Source organism: Papilio polytes, unplaced genomic scaffold (genome assembly GCF_000836215.1).
Source record: "Papilio polytes unplaced genomic scaffold, Ppol_1.0 DF824269.1, whole genome shotgun sequence".
Lineage (NCBI taxonomy): Eukaryota > Metazoa > Arthropoda > Insecta > Lepidoptera > Papilionidae > Papilio > Papilio polytes.
This window is the reverse complement of record NW_013524935.1, coordinates 3,126,200-3,141,957: the sequence shown is the minus strand read 5'-3', so window position 1 is coordinate 3,141,957 and position 15,758 is coordinate 3,126,200. Positions and strand designations below refer to the sequence as shown.

Genomic DNA, 15,758 nt, shown 5'->3' with positions numbered 1-15,758 from the left:
TGTCTACTCATATAACTTTATTAGTTCTATCTCTGTTATGGGAATAGATGTAAACTGAACTCAATTTTGTAATCGACTTAGTTTTTTGTTAACGCCGATTAGGGTTGTCAACTCTTTAAAATGATAAAACCTTAAAAATACGAATGTATGAAATCGGATTAAAATTACCTTTGATAAAAACGAGATTTGAATTTTATTTATTAGATGTGTTTGCATTTATTAGCGAAAAATAAATAAAAAAAAAATCCGGCGTGATGTGCACATTTTCCGCATATTCCGTACATTTTGGTAAATCTAGCAACCCTAATTACAAACATCTTACTGTATAGTTGTAAACACTTTGACGTTTATCGTTTATTATTCGACGTTGAATAAGATTATACAAACTTACTATATCGTAATGACAATGGCATGGTTTGGATTTAGAATAAAGTATACCAACGATCCTGGTTACGCATGAAACTACGAAACTTGTACACTATCGAAAACAAAAACATGCCATTTGCTTAGGCAACAATTCACGGTAGCATGTAATCAAAGAATTAAATTCCCTTCCCACTTAACATCGAATATCGTGCCGTAAACTGTCATAAAGTTATCTATTATGTTTGTTGCTATGACAAATTTTCGATCTAATTGAATTCCGAGTGATATTTAATCAAAATAGGTTGGAAATAAACGTCCTCCACTTTACTTTCGACGTTTAGAGCGGGCACACACCTTTTACTAAACTATCTTACAACTGTAGTGCGATTGTCGACTGTCGTTTGTTTCGCAGCCCATTCAACTGTTTAGTTGCACAACTAAATATCGAGTAAAGCGCGACTAAACAGTTTGCGATTATTCAATCAAAGTGGGCGCGCTTTTACTGTCATTTATCGTAATAGTTTCTTATTCAATCGGCAACAAAAAAAAAATATAATTACGAAACAATCGAATGGATCTAGTTTAGTTTATAATTAACTAAAATATACATAATAACAATGTCTATTGTCTAAGATACGAATTGTGTCATGTCGGAAGGTCTGCTTTCTTTGAGCTGCGAGGTCGGGATGATTAATATTCATTGCTCCCGGCACAGCCTTGTCCCAACAGGCTATAGTACCCTGGTACTTATCAAGTTATTTCGTTAAAATATATCAACCATAAATTTAACTTAAACGTAGACAATACATACGAGTATCTTAGTGTTTTTGACAGTTGTCTATGTAAGTCTAATATACAAAAATTGTTAAAGTGGGATTCCACACTCGTATATAGTCAATGTTAGTCTCTTTTTTGCCAACGATAATAAAAGGAATGAAAACGCGCACTAATACAACGTTTGTGAAATTCAACGGTTATAGCTACTCGTAGTATTAAATATTCTGTATTGGAGACTTAAAACTATTTTCAAGTAAGATGTCTATGACCTTAGTTGGCAACAAATTTTCCTTGAAATGTCTGATACATTTTACTATCTATTTACGTTTTTTGTACAGTCGCACGTTACAACAAACACGTGACGGACAGAAGAGATCCCTTTAAGTATGAAGGACGGACTTGAAAAGCTTTTATTCGCTCTTAGCAACACTTTACGCTTTTCATACTCAAGGTTCTGGAATGGACGTAAGAAATCTTGTTACTATTTGAAATGAACTTGAAGAGAATATGTTTATTCAACTGTGTTATAAATCTTTCCTGATTTTCTTAATGGGAAAAGACTTTTAGTTGTACTCTATATGTTGTACAAAATGGTATGTGTCATTTGTTGATTGATTGTGATTTTTGGGATGTTTACCGTTGGACCGATCTACGGATCGATCCATGGAACTATTGGGATTGTTTTTCACAATGGATCGATTGATTGTATGGATTCGATCGGCCTAGAAATAAATTATTAATGGGTCGAGCAATGGCAGGATATATCGGACCAACAGGAAATAAAAAAAAACATTAGTATTAAAATATCAGGCTGCTTTACAGAAGCGAATGAAGATGTACACTTACGAAAGCAATAATAATGCCGCTGTCAAATAAAAATTACTTTTAATCATTTTGAATTACTAAATTTTATTATAATAATATCCTGTGGCCTTACTTACTATAGAATAATATACAATATTATAATTAAATTATGAAATAACACCTCTGGATTATTTTATGATTCTGTAATAATGTCTAGTCGTAAACATTTCGCAGATATTTGATTAGTACTTGTTAGAGGATATTCTTTTGCGCTATGAACAGAGATGAAAATTTATAGATATGCCCTGTAAATATTTTTGTTGTACGATGTTTTACCAACTGTAGAGACCAGGATTATAAAGGAAACGGTCATTTTATTAGTTGTGATGTCTACATTTTTCCTATTGATTGGAAGACGTCAAAACTTAATTTCATCACTTCTAGAATAGACATTTTCTGCGGCCAAACAATAAAAAAAACGAATATACGTATTAATCTTCTTTTGTTTGTTGGTAGAGCTGGTCATTCTATAAATTTTAATAATTTGTGACAAAGGATATGTAGTATGATATCCTGGTATTTTTGCCACATCTATTTAATGTACAGCCTTGGTACAAAATTTCTTGTTTGCGCAATCTTATAAAATTCCGAGTTAAAGGAAAACTCTTAGAGTAATTTAGTAAATTCGATTAGGTTATACCGTTTACTTAGATGTTAGTACAGACATTGAATCTTAAATTTAACTAAGTTTAATTATTAAAAATAGGATTTTACTATCAAATTTGTACGAAAACCATATTAGTATTTTAACGTGAAGATAAATGAAACTTTGAAGTATTCATTTTATTAAAGTAGTTCTAGTCAAACAGAATATTCGTGACTTTCAAGTGGTTTATAAAAAGGTCAAATATGGCGTATATTAAATTTCGTGCCCGTGTCCGGACATGTGACATAAAAAACGTGAGCACGCGTTCTTTGTAATTACATGCAGACCTTTCTTTAAAACTGCATGTAAACAATGATCGTATTTCAAGCCAATCAGTTCATTTTCTTCGTTTACAGTATTATAGTGCAACAAACTTATCTAACCAGTTGTGATCGCGGTTAGTTATTTGAAACAAAAATGTATAAAACCTCCTTAGGAAAAAAAATTAACTTACACAGCAGGACGCTTAATCCGCAAACAATTTTGTGGCACTTTTTTGACATTGCCAGAGGAACTATTGAGCTATTGTAATTCAATTCCACTTATTCTCACCGGGTCAAATTAGTTTGACAGTCTACGAGTTACCCAAGTCGGACATTTTATGTTTTTAATGCAAAATATAGCATAGGTCTCGTATAACAAATAACCTATCTCTACGAACATACTATATAATTATAGGTTATTATAGACTTGTGAAAGAAACAAACACACACGCATAATTATTATAACTCTTATAGTAATTGTAGAGACTTACAATCGGGAACTTTATATAAATCCTCGACTCTACATTTTCTACACACATAACAAAATTGGCGTATCTGTTTGTAATGTCAAAAGAAAAATATCAGATTTCGGGAAGATGACATTTACGTTCCTGATAACGAAAATCGCATTTAAATTTTTTTTGTCTGTCTGTCAAGCCGCGTTTGTTCAGGGTAATCTCCCAAACGGTTGTGCCAATTTCGTCTGGACTTTCACTGAAGGGTAGCTGATTTAGATGGGCATATTATAGGCTTCTATTTTATCTTTATATTGCGGCGACGAAGTCGCAGGCAATAGCTTTCCATAAAAAAGATTATTATTTCTGACTCATCCTATATAGAATTATTACTTATTATAATAATATGTCATCCGTAGGCAGGTTACAAGATCCGAAAACAGCCTAACCCCTTTCACATGAGGTTAACGCCCTCTACCGACAAATAGAAAAAGATTTTCTCATAGACAATAACTTTCATAACTTATTGAATGTTTATTCTGTAACTTGTTAGACAAATAAGTCGAAAACTATTGTCTATTATTTTGAAATGTTCAGGCATAATAACTTGTTATGTCTGCATTTCTTTGATATTTAAGCATAAAACTTATTGAGACATATTTACGTGGATAATAAAACATAACCGAAAGAAACATGATCAAAGAATGGTATGTTGATGTATCGATGTAGAGGGGCTTTCCCGTTGGGCCGATCGATAAACGGGAAACACCCATACAGAGAAAATAGAAGCCAAAACTGTCCATGTAGATAACATAATCATTGCCTTTCAAAAGGGTAGGTCATCATCATCTTATCCTACTCCCGTAGGGTCGGCGCAACAGGTTTTTGTTCTCCACGTAACTCTATCATACGTCATCTCAGTCATCACTCCCTTTTTGATCATGTCACCTTTCAAGCAAACCATCTCTTTCTAGGTCTACCTCTACCGGTGTATCTCCATACTTATAACTGACGTCCTTCTTGTTACATGCGATCCATCCCTCCTCATAACATGCCCATGCTAATCTTTTACTCCTTACCTTCTCTATCACTGGAGCTTCTCTCAAACTTCCTCTAATATAAAAATTTCGTATCTTATCCAATTATGTTACCCCTCACATCCATCTTAATATACGCACTCATAGTAGGTAGAGTTTACATATTTTGAAACAACGGTTTTACCACTTCCAAGATGTCTAGCGTGCTGCGTGTGTGTTTCTTTATTTTTAAAGTGCCCTCGCCCATATAGTGACCATAAACAATTACCGTACCACGCGACAAGGTTACGTCGGCCGAGTGTTACAAGACGTGCGTGTATGCAATGATAATACTTTGACCGTTGTTCGGCTGTTTGGTTTTCGTTGTTACAGATGACGTATTAGGGGGTTTTTAGACAAAAATATTATGTTGAAAATCATTGATCATGTCATCATTCACGTAAGCCATCTCAATAAGCTGTGTGAAGGATTTTTTTTTTCGTACTTCAACTAACATTTCTCTTATTTTCTTCTTTTTTTTTTGCTTTTATTTTTTTACTTTTTTATTTTGTATTAGCTGTTCCCGTGCGGCTTTATCCGCATGAAATTATGAAAATTTTATTTCATTGTTTACATTTGTCAATTACAAAAGTCAAAATGAAATGACATGATGACAACCTTGCATCCTTGATGTTGGCAGCAACTTATGGTATCTTTCCCACATTAGGATTTTTATCCAAAATATTTACTCCCTAAGTTTAATGGCGTGAAAATACATAGCCTAAAGTGTAACTTAAGGGTAGGGCTTTTTATTACAAAAGGAGTTATTCAAAAATATGCAGTAAATACTGACATCTTAGGCAACAAAGAAGTGTGTGTTTACGCTTTATTATTAATTTGTATGTAGGTAGAGATTATATGTGAATATATAATGATTGTCATTAATTTATCATTTGAACTAATGCAAGAGAAATGCTATAGTAAAACAGTTTGTTTTACGAGTTCCCCTTACCCAGTGAAGCACGCTTTTACACGCTTTCCATTTATTCCTTCACTTTCTACGAAAATGTGCTCATAATTGAAAAGAAATAAACTATTTAAACAATAAACTGTTTCATAATTCAAATAAATTTAATATTTAACTTACTTTTGGACATAAAACTTAAAATTAGAATGATAATATTACATTATTTGTAAAATTTACTCTTTGAATGATTTTCATTATCTTAGAATAAAGAGGCCTATATTATGTATTACTAATATTATAAACGCGAAAGTTTAGATGAATAGTTGAATGGATATTAGAGTTACCTAAACTGCTGAACGGTCGATGAAATTAGACATAGATGCAGAGCATAGTCTAGTATACCACATATACTTATCATAAGTATCTTTTGTTTTTTTTCCACGCGGATGAAGTCGCGATCGAAAACTAGTCTATACTAATATTATAAAGAGGAAAAATTTGTATTTTTGTATGTATTGAAATAACTCAAAAACTACTGGGCTGATTTCAAAAATTCTTTCATCGTTAAAAAGGTCATGTTTTTAATTATTATTTTAATTTCATGCGGGCGAAGACGCGAGCGACAGCTAGTTGTTAAAAACAGGGTCTATAATACATTTTTAACTTTAAATACTATTTATAACCGATATGATTTTTAAAAATTCGGAAAATGTTTGATAGTATATTAACTGTTATTCAATAGTTTTAAAGTTTCATGTGTTGTGATGCTGCATAACCCATTGTGATTCGTTGTCCTTCATTACCATTCACATCACGTCAACGAGCTAAATATTGCTTCCTTTTCCATCGTCATACATTTTAATGTTAAATTACTGAATTCTATTGAAAGGCTACCACGAAGAGTTATGATAAAAAAAATATGGAAATTGCCAGAAACTGTTCAGCCATTTCCATTAAAAAGTACCAGGATCTCAGAGAATACAAGAGTAAATGTATGAGTACTTCACATGAAATGACAAGTGGACTCTAGTTCTCTCCTTTTCCTCTTATAACGTTCTCTTATTTAAAACTAGCTTTCACCCGCGACTTCCTGCCCGTGGAATTAAAAAAATGTAACTAGTATATGTGTTCTTCCAGACTATCCTCTACACGTATGCCAAATTTCGTCGAGATCCATTCAGCCGTTAAAGCTGCAAACTAAAAAAATATCCATCCATCTAAACTTTCGTATGTATTTTAGTAGTTAAATTACTTTACACACTTCTCCTCTCATTCCTAAACATAATATTATACAAAAGATGGTTGAAGTTTTGTCTCACATTTCGTTCATGTTTCGTCTCTTTCTAATCTCGTTTATCTATGAATTCTTACCAGATTTGCTCATAAACAAAAGTCTAAATCGTTTTAGTAGTATAGTATGTTGGGTCACTAATGTTAAATTGAGTTTACCTAGCAACATAAATCAGTTAAATATGTCACGATACATCAGTTCCAATGCTGCACAATGTGGGGTGCGCGTGTAACACAATTTCGATATCCAGGTCAGGTTTGGACACAGATTAAGTAATTGTCACCAATTATTACGTCAATGTATCGCTGATTTGACAATGTCATCGTTAAGATGTGCATGTAAGCGAATTTTTGTATGCGACATGTGTTTTATTGAAGATTTTTCATTTGATGATTACAGATTTCGCCTGCGATTTCATCCGCGTGGAATTAAAAAAAAGTAATCTATATGTTCTTCCAGACTATCCTCTACATCTATAAAAAATTTCATCAAGATCCGTTCAGCAGTTTAGGCTGCAAACTCTAACAAACAACCATCCATTTATCTGAACTTTCACATTTATGTTATTAGTATGATTAAGAACGTTTTTCTTAGTATTTAGAAAAAAAAAGTTTCAGAAATTGCATTTTTTAAGGTCATACAGGATACTATTAGGTATTTAGTTAATTTCAATTACTTCTGAAGGCAAATATACCTATTTTAATAGCTCAACAAGTACTTAAAGCATCAATTACTAGTTGCGTTACCTTAATACTTCGTAATAATCGCATAGGTTTCTACGAAACAACGGTTCTGGAAAGATGATACCCACTTCGAAGATATTGTTTAGTGAACAGTTACACGACATTGGTGTGGGTGATAATATTTCCCAATTAACTGATACTGAGAACAACCTTTGTTCAAACCTTAATTAAAATTACTACAATTCTTTAAATTATATGTTACTAGCTTTCGCCCGCGACTCCATCCGTGTGGAATTAAACCTTGATCTTCTAGTTTTAAATTTTTCTTGTTCATAATCAATTTCAGTTCGCTTGAAAAATATTGAAATAATTTTGGGCATAATCTGATTATTTTATTTAATTACAAATGTTTGCAAATTAACTACGTGACTTAATTAATTATTTACTTTCAATAAAACTCTCATATTAATGTCAAACGTGCCCTATCCATGTTTATGATACGCTTTGTACTGGCCACAAGAATAAAAGTTTTATGCAGAAAAGAACCCTTTTTATATTTATTTTGCAAAAGTATTACCGTAAGTACAACTAAAAATCATACTTCATATTATAAATTTTAAAGTTTAGATGGATGGATGGATGTTTGTACCATAAACGGCTGAACAGATTTGGATGAAATTTGGTAAACATGTAGAGAATAGTCTGGAAGAACACATAGGCTACTTACTTTTGTTTTTTATTTAATTCCACGCGGACGGAGTCGCGGGTTAAAGCTAGTGTACTATAAACTTTTAACTGAATGAAGTTGAAAACGAAAATCGATAGATGGCGCTATCAGTTTAGATTGTCAATAAGTCATCAACATGAAAAGGAAAGAAACATATTTCGTCTATATTAAAAGGAATTGTGTGAAAAATGTTGGTTTTGAACCCAAATCCTCTCATTTTAAAGTTCGAACCGACCACTACGTTTATAAAGTTTATTTTAAGATTTCTTCAAAGAACTTATTTAAACAACTACGAAATCGTCTGTCGTATTTGGTTATTAAAACAACTAATGCGTTGTAATGCAAGATGAATCAGAAAGTACGAGAATAACTCACACTCATTGCTTTATTAGTGTTGGTAGACAAGAAACACAACAATGGATGGAATTTGGAAACGAAACAGCCGTGGAATTGTTTGCTTATGTGGTTTACATCATAGTTTAATAACTTAATATTGTGTTATGAAAATGTTTTGACTATATTATAGACGACTAGCTTTTGTCTACGACTCCGTCTGCATGGAATTAAAAAAGCAAGAAGCCTAAGTATTCTTCCAGAATATGATCTACATCTGTGACAAATTTTATCAAGATCCATTCAGCAGTTTAGGCGGCAAATTCTAACAAACATCCATCCATCTATACTTTCGCATTTATAATATTACTAGCTTTCGCCCGCGACTCCGTCCGCGAGGAAGAAATCAAAAGTAACTTTTATTTCAGACTATCCTCTACATATTACACCAAGTTTCATCAAAATCCGTTTACCCGTTTAGGCTTCAAAATCTAACAAACATCCATCCATCTAAACTTTCGCATTTATAATATTAGTATGATTAATATTTATGTCTGTTTACTCGATAATTTTGTATTTAAAATACTTGACTTTATATGATTTCCAAGTTTAGTCGACTAGTTTTTTTCCAAATACGTTTTAGTTACGAAGTTCCCTGCTACTGGACTAAATTACTAGTTTCGTGAAGGCATTGTGCAGAAGTGTTACGAGATGTAACATTCGCATCGAGCGACTTGTTCGATGGTTTCCTTGTGACTAGTACTCTCGTCGGTAAAGAGCGGTTGAGATACTACGCTCACAGTACCCCGTAATTTGCCCCTTCTATAAATTTATAGCTTCGTTTCATAGGACAATAGTTATTGCAAAATCAACCTTATGGATTGGTTATAGAGTTAAATTTACCACTACATAATACATTGATTGATTGTACAATGTATTGTAATTACAAAGGCGGTAAGAACGGAAGTTTACTAATAACTTTATTTTAATACATTAGAGTTATTACTGTTAAGGTCAGGGTGTAATGTACGTTGTGGCCTTGCATTTCCCGTTAATGTTGCCGCATTCAACCTTAGATGATTTTTCAATTGCTTTATGTGGTGGCCCTGGAAATCTATTGTCTTGTGTTATAACTCATAATTGGGAGAAAGAAATTTTTGTCTCGTTTTTTAGTACAATAAAAAACAGACCTATAGTTTGTATACCATTTCACATGATCGCCTCCAATTTAAGAAATATATAACCAGAAGAATACCAAGTTTCATATTCAAGTAATTCATAAAGAAACAACGCATAGGTAATGTCAACAAATTGAAAGATTTTATGAAACTACAAAGACATGCGAAATTCATTGTAAAACTATCAAAACAGAATGAATAGGACGACAATACCGCGAAGCATACACGTGCCAACTACTATTACAATCGCCAATTCACTTATGCAATTTGTACCCCAGTATAACTTGCGTAACAATTGTTGTATTTGATTTAACACGCCGGGAACAAGACTACCCATCACACCGCAGTATTTCAAGCGTCGTGTATGTCCAACAAGACGAGAAATAACATTAAACTAAGAAGACTAAGTCTGTTTTAAAAATATGTAACGAATTTTCTATAGACAGGCTCAACAGATCTTGCTGAAATTTTACACAGATGTAGAACATAGTCTGCAAGAACACATAGGCTATTTAAGTTTTTGTTTCAATTCTGCGCGGACAATGTCGCGTGAACAGCTAGTACACAATATAAAAGTCAACTGCCGAGTCCCGATAACAAACACTACCCCTACAAAAATGTGTCAGATATCATGTAAAACTAAGTCATTTTAGTTAATGTTTATTACCAAGCCTTAGCAATTACATCGCACTATTCTATAATCAGTGCATTTTGAAATAATGTATTTTAATTAGGAAAATATGGTGCCATGTGCCGAGGTTTTACGAGTCATTTGAAACATTTTCGAAGAGGCTGTCTGCTTAAAGAGACGCGGGTTTTTTTAGTTCTCATTTCTCAATTTTTCTAATCTAGTGACTCAGTTGTTCACTACAAATAGGCATTACTCAGTGTTAAATTTAAAACCTAAATCTCACAACACCTGCAAGACTGTAAGACTAACAAACCATTATTTTGCTTTAAAAAATTCTAATTCAAAGATACTATCAATGTAAGTTTCGACTTACGATCTTACGGTCGTTGGGTTCGAATACGAGGTTGGGGAATGCGTAACCATATTTACGAGTACATAAATAAGATTTAAAAATAAATACACTATTCCTCTCCCATCAGGGGTTACAACTATCACATATTTTTTACAATTAAACTTTACTTTGTCTTATAATCTTTAAAAAAACATTTTTACCAATGATCACGTCATAACGTACCGCCATTTATGGAAAAACCTTCCTCTTTAGCTTGATCTATATTAAAAGCTGTTCTTAAATGTACAGATGTACCAATCCTAATGCTTTAACCTTCCTTACTAGGATATCATGGCCGTGCATCATATCTCATCCAAGGTATACTACTATTCAAATTTAATTCTTACTCATAATTTCTTAAGACCCACTTAATGCAAATATAATTTCAATTGTCGGTGGGACGCAGAGGTGACGGGGAATACACCTGTGTGCACATTCCCGCACCTGGAATATACTGCAAAAAGTTTCAAGAGAGGTTAATCGTATGGGTAGAGACCTAACTAGGGAGTTAAATTAGGACAACTTAATACCAAAGAGACAGGGTCATCCACCCTGGATGTGTAACTCCCATATCTGATGCTAACCCAAGCATTTGCTAAAAAAAGCTTACATTAGTGTACCAAGCCCGACAAGTGTCAGCTAACGGCAAGCTGTCATAAACTTTGTACTTTGTAATAACATTCCCATATTTTGATAATATTTTATGGCGGCTATCGGGCAATAACAGAGTCGGTATCGTAACATATTCGTCCCAGACAGGATTAGTTTTTATAAAGCTTTTAATAGCTTTTACTTTCAGATAGCAGCCTTTACAATCACGACTACCCAATATGACTATTCAGTTATCTTTGGCAGTAACCGCCATTACATTTTTATATTAGTATTTTTATGTATGGAGAATTGTATGTATGTTACGTTATGTTCTGTAGCCTAAACGGTGGAACCTATGATGAGTTGTTTAGATATTTACTAACTAAAATCTAAATACTGCCACCATTACGTACAAAAATTAGGACATGTGATTTGCAATATGATCCACAATGGCCTAAGCAAAAAGACAAACTATGTTATCTCTATAATTTCAACGAGTATGAAAGAGACGGGAATATTTCATTGTATTGCAAACTCTCATAATAATGACACGTGTCTGAAGGTATTCAAATCACTCCATTTATATGAGCGACCTTCGCGTCTAAGTTCGGCACATAGCCTTGACATGTTTCACGTGGCTTCAGTGATAAAACACGTGGATATAGCAATTTTATTGGTCACTTATGGCCTGAAAAATATGATCGCAAAAACATTAGGATGCTATAATAAAGTGGTTAGTTAAATTAGTACTGAAAAGCGTAGATAAGAGTAGATGCAAAAAAACTAAATATCCATTATCGAAATAATCGTATTTTCACTTGACACCGTAAAACCTTTAACCCTCAAGTATACCTTTAACCTCATTAGTATACGCGTTTCGAATTTCAAAACTCCTTCAATGTGAACTCTATAAAACTCAATTCTTTCTCTATTTATAATCTCAAAGGGTATTAGGGTACGAAGTACAGCTGACCTAAATACAGGTTTCCGGGGTACGGGCACTGACATCCGCTTTTGTTCCCGGACGACGACATTTGGGTTCAAGTGTTCAACTTCAAAAGTCACGTGTCTTTATTTACAGGATGCTTACGAATTTGACTAGACTATTTGCCCTGTCTTAGAGATTTGTGTGTCAGTTTATCTGAAAAGGGAAAGTTTTACACTCAGAGACGATTAGTCTAACCCTTAATGCAAATTTTAATATAAAAAAATCTACACTGATGAATTGTAATAACTGTGAGTGCGACTGATAGTAGATTGAGGGCTTTAATTACCAGTAACGTTACGATACTAGTCATACAATATTTATTTATGTCTTACATACAATTACTTTTATGTGTACTTCCTAATTAAACAAGCGATTAAAGTATAAACCAATCGTGCGACGTAGTATTTTCCGCACGTATCTGTTATCTATATTAAGGTTAACGAACGACCTCGTGATGTCATTAGTGACGTCACACCATAAAAGGCTAATTTGCAGTAAAGGATAATGTATTTCACGAACCTATACAGAGACCGTGTGGCCTAATGGATAAGGCGTCGGACTTCGGATCCGAAGATTGCAGGTTCGAGTCCTGTCACGGTCGAATTTACATTTTTGTATTTTTTTACATTTTTTTTTCAATTATCCAACCTAAACATAGTAAACCACAACATTTTTTTATTAAGAATGTTATTATCCTTAAAAAAGGCTAAAGTTTAATATTCTAAACTACTCAAAGGACATTAGGAAACAAACTTACAAGGTAACTAGCCCAGTTTTAGTACATAACTAGAAACCAAATATTAACACTTCCAACCTTCAGAACATCGATGCTCCAACTCCTATCGTAAAAGTACGGGGAAATGTCATCAATAAATGGGATGGCCTATAAGAATAGATCTACTGTCGTAGAATGTGCCTATTAAGGTCACAGCCAAGGTCTGAAGAGCCCGTTAAGTGTGGTCAATTTATTACATTACGTAGTGACGGATCTCTATGTAACGGGAAGACATATAGCGTCACAGTTCTCCCAAAAGTATTGTAAACTAGCTTTTTCCCGCGACTCCATGGAATTACAAAAAGTGAATAGCCTATGTGTTCTTCTAAACTAATTTCTATATATTTGCTAAATGTCATCAAGATCCGTTCAGCAGTTCAGGCTACAAACTAACAGACATCCATCTACCTAAACTTTCGCATTTATTAGTGAGATTTTGCAAGCAAGTCAACTTAATTGTCGTTTAACATTTTTTAAACAACTTTTTAAAATAACCCCAGAGATTAACGTGGAAGTAACAACCCCTTAATATAAGGAACCTAATCCAAAAGTCTAAGGGTTTCTTCTCTGAATCTTACTTCTTACTAATCTTACTAATTATAAATGCGAATGTTTAGATGGATGGATGGATGGATGTTTGATAGAGTAACCTAAACGATTTAACAGACCTCGATGAAATTTGGCATAGACGTAGAGGATAATCTGGAAGAACACATACGCTACTCACTTTTATTTTTTTTTAATTCCACAAGGACGGAGTCGCGGGCGAAAGCTAGTAATTAATAAATATTACAATATGATTCGATTTATTGGAAGAAAAGAAATAAAAAAATGTTTTTTGTTACATTGTTTTTATCTAAAACAGTATTCATTGAGGAAAACCTTGATTCTGTACGTCAATAGATTTTCAATTGTCTCTGGTTTTGTTTTTTGGAGTTGTTAAAGTTAGCGTCATGTCAATTGTCACGTTTACCTTACGTCATGTATAAACGTAATTGATTTTTGCATACGCATGTGTTCATTAAGTATTAATCTAATGTAGAATACATAAAAAAGCTTGAATAATACTAAAGTATGGCTAACAAAAGAATTTTGATTAAACTGTTTCTTAAGATTTTTATATTCTTGGTTAGGAATTCAATTTGGGATTAAATTGTCAAAACATGAATAAAACCTCTTTCTATTCGTTTTTGTTATGATAACTGGGAACAAATTAGAGATTGAAAAATATTAAACTCCGGAGTATATTATAAACATTATTGCACCATTAAAAGGCTATTTAGAAATGTTATAGAGAATATTTGACAATAAACAATATGTATTGGTTATTTTGAACTAAATAAATGCTAATCAAAATGGATTATCCCAGAAACGTTTAAATTTGAATTAACAGCCAATAAATTGAAATATATTGGTACTTTCAAATGTTATAAAAATAATATTGCAATCTTTATGACATACTAGCTGTCGCCTTCGACTGTCAGCGTGAAATTAAAAAATACTTAAAAAGTAGCCTATGTGTTCTTCCAGATGTCATTCGTTAAGATCCGATCCATTACATCTTCTACGAGATACGCAGTAACATCCATCCATACAAACTATCGCATTTATTTTATTAGTGTACGAATTCCCGCTATCGAAAGACCCTATAGTCATCTCATGGAAGAACGAGATGTTTATATACATGTGTAAAATAAGTGAAAACTCAAAAAAGATGTAAATCAACCCTATACGATATCCCCTTTAGTACTTGAGATAACGAGCAAGGCGTGGATACGGCTCTTAGATATAAACTGGAGTGGTTTTATGTGAGTTTTAAGTGATTGTGGGGAAATAAATACTTATCTATACGTATATAAAGTACTCATGTGTTTATTTTTTCTGTATAATTGAAGAATGTTGTAACCCTAAAGTTAGTTTCTGTTTTCCTGGTCACACTATAAATATATATGACGCCATTTCCTTTCCCTATGTTCCTTTCTCTGCTGTTATTCCCCTTTTCACATTACAACGTTAAATTTCCTTATTAAAATTACAAATGAACTTTATCGTAATATGAGTTTTGAATACGAATTACCTATTTAACATCTTAACAAAACTTTGAAATATAAAATGTTCAATTTTAAATCTTATTTCTAATAGAATAAAGGTGAATATTTAGTAATATTTTTTTAATCGTGATAAGTATAAAAATTACTCAAATCGAAACATAAGATGTGATGTATTTTTTAACTACCAATACATCATCATAATAGGTTTTTCCCCAAACGATAATTTGAGGATAAGGTTTTCAAACGAAATGTTTCCTCTAAACATTTCTATAGAATAACAAATCAAAGATGTTTTCGTTATAACTTAAAATTGCCTAACGAATTAATTAGTTCTTATAAAAGTACGTTATTAGCCTAACCAAGAATATAAAAAGCTGTGGAAATACTGTCCACGTTTCTTCTCAAAATGGCGTGGTTTTTTTATAAGAGAAGGGGGCAAACGAGCGGCGGGAACACAGAGGTGTTCAACGACGCCTATGGATATCCGCAATACCAGAGGAACTACAGATGCGTTCCCGGCCTTATATATTTCTGATCAGTTTTATGTTATTCCATAGGTTTAAATCGGAAACGCACAACCTTTCGACATCAAAGCACGAATATTTGCTAAAAAGTATAGTTATTGATGTCGACTAAATTTAAAATAGATTTGCGCTGTGCGTATCGAGCGTAAACCAAGTTACGAATATTTTGACGCAAATTTTCGTGTCTACTGTTATTTCTTCCGTGGAAACCTATGCTTAATGACACGAGTATGTTATTATT

General features: G+C 32.9%; 1 non-coding gene across 1 annotated transcript; it reads left to right on the top strand.

Annotated features, from left to right (window-relative positions):
- The first annotated feature begins 12,695 nt into the window (after window positions 1–12,695).
- On the top strand, window positions 12,696–12,768 carry Trnar-ucg. The gene has a single exon. It is a non-coding gene; the product is annotated as a tRNA-Arg (tRNA).
- Window positions 12,769–15,758: the final 2,990 nt, after the last annotated feature.